The sequence below is a fragment of the Quercus robur genome, chromosome 6, assembly GCF_932294415.1.
Source record: "Quercus robur chromosome 6, dhQueRobu3.1, whole genome shotgun sequence".
Taxonomy (NCBI): Eukaryota; Viridiplantae; Streptophyta; class Magnoliopsida; order Fagales; family Fagaceae; genus Quercus; species Quercus robur.
This window is the reverse complement of record NC_065539.1, coordinates 46518518-46524517: the sequence shown is the minus strand read 5'-3', so window position 1 is coordinate 46524517 and position 6000 is coordinate 46518518.

The following is a 6000-nucleotide window of genomic DNA, read 5'->3' as shown; positions in this document are numbered from 1 at the left end:
GATTGGATGGTAGGGAATGAATGAAGGAATGAGTCTATGCTAAATTTAGAGGAATTTTATTTTTCCTTGGCTGGCGTTTTACAGCTTTTGTTTTTTCAAGATTCACTGTTACCGGTATTGCGGTTATTCACTTATTCTTGTGTTCCGTGTGTTTTTCGAGTTCCTTTTTGAATTTGAACTCTTAAGACTATCTTATGTTTTATAGTACTTGTGTTCAACTTAAATCTCTGCTAAAGGCTCGGTTTTGGAGTGTTTACTATGCCAATATAAGCATATAATTTTAACTTTTACTTTTCCAATTTTTTTTTTTCAACTTTTACTATATTAGGAAAAAAAGTACATGTTATCGATAAAATTCTCTGTGAAAGGCTCGGTTTTTAAGTGTTTACTATGCCAATATAAGCATATAATTTTAACTTTTACTTTTCCAATTTTTTTTTTTCAACTTTTACTATATTAGGAAAAAAAGTACATGTTATCGGTAAAATTCTCTGTGAAAGGCTCGGGTTTTAAGTGTTTACTATGCCAATATAAGCATATAATTTTAACTTTTACTTTTCCTCAACAGAAAAAAAAAAAAAAAAAATTCAACTTTTACTATATTAGGAAAAAGAAGGTTCTTCTAAAGAAAAAAAAAAAAAAAAGGAAAAAGAAGGTAAATGTTATTGATAAAACTTAGATATAAGATGTTAGATGTAGCCGTGTAGGCTAAGTTATTTAATTAAATTCAAATACATAATTATATTAATCAATAAAATACAAAAATTATTGTTGTGTCTTATTATAATTAAATTCAATTCACTTAAGTGTTTGAATTTAATTGAGAAACTTAAAATATTGCATCTACACATTAGTTTTATTTAAAACTAATCGCTAACTTGTGCGATGCATGAGATAGTTAAATAAAATTATAATTAACCAACCTCACGTTAAAAGAAAAAAAGGCTAAAAGAATTAATGAGAGACTGATTTGCCCACCAAGAATTTAAAAGAAAAAAGATTGAGAAAGAAAAAGAATGTGTAATGTTGGAAACTAAAGCAACATTAAAGACAATGGGGAAACTATTTGCAAAGAGGATTGCAACCTTTGTATGTTTACTTGGCTCAAGGCCAAAATTCAAATTCAATTTTGCAAAAAAAAAAAAAAAAAAAAAAACAGCCTCACTACACAAATCCACTTTTTGCTCTAATTTATTTAACAAATCATACACCATCAATAATTCAATAAACACTATTACTAAATCTGCTATTTACTGAAGCAAACTTGATGTAAAGCCAAACATTGGGCTTTCAAGGGGTTCAACAAATACATTTTTAGCATTTTGAAAAGATGATTGACAATAGCTTTTGGAACTTGAACATTTGTTTTTATAAAGAATATGCACAAATTGTGAATGGTTTTCATGTATATAGCTAATTTAAAAAGAAAAAAAAAAGTGTGAACAATCAAATTATTATTAAGTAATTGTTTGTATTTATCTCAAAAGTCATACCCTTGTATAAATACATTAACTATTATATATATACATATATATATTATCGCCTATTATATACTATATTAGATTATATATAACATTCTTTCTCTCAACAACACGGTAAAACTTTCAAAAAAAAAAAAAAAAAAACACGGTAAAACTTTAAACTTTTTTTTTGATACTAGACAGAGCTTACAACACAAAATTTGGAGTTTGTCTTGCTATCATATTAGCAAGTTCCTTGCATTCAGTTAGTACATAGTCTGAAGTTTTTAAAAAAAACACGGTAAGACTTTAAACTTGACAGCCACAAATTTTTTTTTTTAATTTTTTTTTAATGAAATCAATAGATAGCCACACGTTTAGAAGTCAAAGAACTTAAATTGTTGAAGTAGAGCAATAAGTTTATACAGCACGTAGTTTCTCAAATGTCAAAAGAAAGACAACAAAAGCAGTAAACCACTTAACAGTAACTAAACAAAGCGCGAGAGAGATATATACCAATGGTGCTGTCTTGGACTGGAGCTAGAGTTGAGAGGACGACATGTGGTGAGCAACTGGTGGTGCGAGTGTAGAAAAAAAAAAAAAATATATATATATATATATATATATTTCTTAGTCAACGAACAACGGTGGCTATGTCATGAGTGGGAAAGAGAGAAGAAAATTAATGAGTGGGAAAGAGAGAAGAAAATTAGGGAGGGTGTTTGGGGTTTTATAATAATAATAAAAACAGAACACTAGAGCAGAACATATATTTTTATATTTTTATTCGGGGTTGTTATTATTTGCTTATTTGTCTATCTATCTTATAAAAGAAAATTCTCCTTTTGTGGTTGGGTTTGAAGTCTTTGGACTTTTTAGTGAAGGCCTACTAGTACGGACCAATGTTTCATATATGGTCATGTTAGATTTTTTTATTTATTTTTATTTTTTTATTTACTTTATAAACTTTGGATACTTTATAAGAGGAAAAAAAAAAAAAAGTGGCAGGAGATTAGCAGAACATAAAATGGAACACCTTATCATTCTAAAGAAAGAAGATTCCTAGCTAATTAGGCAATAAGCATTGCCATATACACGTTTTTCCTTGAGACTTTTATAAGAAAGTTTGATAGGTAGGGGGCATTAGGTTATTTCGACGATGATTTTTACCAAGAATATGATTTTCCATTATTTGACAACTAGATAAAATAATGAGCGGTTCAGATTTTTAAAGAATGAGGAGCATGATTTTGTATATTGGAGAATATAGTACTAGTGTTGTGTTGTGTTACCAATCATTTTTTTAAATGCATGGTAATAACCAACTCAGATTCAAATTTAATCATACATTTTATAGTATAGTTGTCCCAATTATTGAGTTTCCGAATTTGCTAAATGTTTTCAAAGGAAATATGGCTGGTTGACATCTAATGCAAGTTTTTGGATTTTAGCATTTTTTACCTCATAAGCAAAAGCACCAAATTTGCTAAGTGCTAACATAGTCTATTATGGTGATTGAAATCTGAACCAGTCACAACAATGACAACTTGATTTTAAGTTTGTTTTACTAGATTTCTTTCCTCATACAATCTGAATTTGAGTGGTGCTTGTCAATCCCCCTAATTAAATAACCCATCACTCTTTGGATAACTTGTATACAAATCTTATTTTATTTTTATTTCAGCCCCAATATCTTCAAAACATAGTTTGGAGTAGAAAGCCCTTGCCTAATATATTAAAAAACTAATGAGTTGGGTTTTCAATAATTTTATATAGCAATTAATATAAAATTACATTCAACTTTGTAAATTGAGTTGCAAACTTGCATTGTCCTCTTGTATTAGGATTTCTTCATGTTGAATTGTACAACAATCAGATACTATGGGGACAGAGGACCAAAACGCCAAAAAAGAATGGAGCCGCAAACTATATCTTCCATGCAATATATATGTGGACCACATTGGCATGCCTTCTTGTACATTTGGATGCAACTTGTCTCCTAACCTTAGCCTTCATGTTCTGACCAACCCTAAAATTCATGGTTGTCATCATTTGTTCGATGACAAAGACATTTTTTTTTCTTTTCATTTTTTGGGTTTGAGAGTTTAGACAGACTAATTCCAATTCCAATTCCAAAACAAGCTCATCACTGATCACCACGTTTTCCAATTATCAGCCACAGGCAACAATTCTATTTGTCTGGGCTTGCAGCCTCAAGTGGGTTTGTACTTTGTATGTGGATGTTTAGCCATTTTTATGTTAGTTTTTGGTGCTAAATTGTCATGTTGTTAAAACAGAAAGAGGGAGGGACTAGCCCAGCTCTATCATCCCCTAATTGGGGTCAACCCAATTACAACTATAAGTCCATTTTAGCAAGATTAACCCTATGTTTGTTTGGAAGAATTTTAGGGAGGACGGATAATTTAAGAGAGAAAAGTGGGGAGAAATAAATTTTAATAGATGTTTGGTTGGGAAGGGGAGGTGAAAAAAAGGTGAAGAAAATTAAGATGGAGAGTCTAATTTGCTTGATTGACAAAAATACTTATGTGCACTTGCACATGGATTCTATCTCATTTTCTTTTTGTTTTTGTTTTTATTTTATTTTATTTTTTAACTTTTGCTTTCCTTGGCAGCGTTGACTCTTCTTTTTATTTTATTTTTTATTTTTTATGTGACGTTGCTTCTTACTTTTTATTATTTTTTATTTTTTCTTTTGATTTCTTGGGGACCATGGGCGTAATAGTGCTTTGCTTTGTATTGTTTTGTTTTATTTATTTATTTATTTTAATAAGATGTGATTTTTTTTTTCTAGACATGATTTTTATTTTTTTTATAATAAATCTGGGTGATTGTTTTTATTTTATTTTATTTTATTTTTTTGTGGTTTTGTTTGTCACTTTTTTGTTTTAATTGGACATCATTTTTAACAAAGGTATATGAGTAAATTTATACAAACTCACTTTTTTCATTCATCTACTCTTCCACTCCCAAACAAACAAAAATGAGGGAAATTAAAATCTTTTCTATCCCTCTCACTTTTCTATTCTCTCATAATTTTCTATCCTCCCACTTTTTCACCTATCCAACCAAACTGACTAAGGGGGTCACAAAATTGCAATCTCTAAACACAAGTCTACAATCAAAACAATAAGGTGAAACAAATTGTGTTGACTCATGGAATTGATAGACCATGAGAAAGGGTAATCCAAATTCTTCAAGGAATCTACCACAGTGAGTGAGTCGCCTTTAACATTGATCTTTTCAACTCTAGCAGGCGTGCGCGCACACACAACAAATCACTGCTAATATAACTTTCATCTTACTAAACAACTGCATCAAAGTTGTACTTAACCCAACCTGAAGGAGGGGGAAAACAACTTCCATGCTCTTTATCAGCCTTGAGAGATTCTTTCCAAGCCCTTTTATGCTCAAGTCTGGGAAAAATATACCCAAGCAAGCAAGCAACCAATTCACCTGTCTACGAGTCTCTTATGAGGAAAGTAATGAAGTATGCTTGAGCCAAAGGATGAAAAAAAAGGAGGCAAAAACTAGCAAACCTGTTATGACTGGGTTTAATTTCTAATTGAATAGGTAGTTGTTTGGTCGTATTCGAGATGACCGGTCTCCTAAATAAGAAAATAGAGAGGGGAATTGGGATAATAATTCTCTCCTGCTTTATTCATTGCCTTCTACGTTAAATACCAATCCTAGGAATTCAAATGACAAATAGATAACAATAGAAAATCCTATGACTATTCAAATACTAACAGATAATCCTAAAGGGACTCAACTTCTTAGAAACTCAAATACAAATACCAATTCAAATATAACTTTATCTAGATAACCATAATCCAAATACGAATGCAGCAGCAACTCCATAGTAATCCAAATACGAATTTCAAATGCGATACTATCCACCCACGGCAATAGCTAATAGTGCACACCCCTTTCTTCAGACATAACAAAACCACAGAGGGCAGTGTTCCAACATTTTCTTCTAAGGCAAACATTCATCATACTGGGCAATTGCCATTATCTAATGCTAAGAAGATAGAATCCATATCTCCTTTGAACATCAACCAGAAATTTGTCCCTATCTACTAAGATTTTGTAATTGGTGGATCAGAAAGAAAGCGCTTTTCTTAATCTAGTATGTACAGGCAGAGTCGCATGGATGATTCACGTTTTACAGGTGCCAATATATTTACAGCCAATAACTGGCATTGGAAAATTACAGCAGCCTTGGTTGGCTAAGATCAAGTATCAAGCCTATCCCCACAAAGGATTAAAGAACTGTCAGAAGACAAAGATGCTAAAGAAGATTAGTTTAAACACCATACTTGTTTGTCAATTTGCAAATTTTAAAATGCAAATTGAATCTGAAACCTGAATCAAATGCAACTGCATCATGAACTCAATCTGTGCTCCAAAAGAAAAGGGCCATCAAAAATAGATATAGAAGGAAGGACAATCTTAACAACCATATCACCAAAATGATGGCTACCTTACTTATCTGAGATAATATATATATATATATATA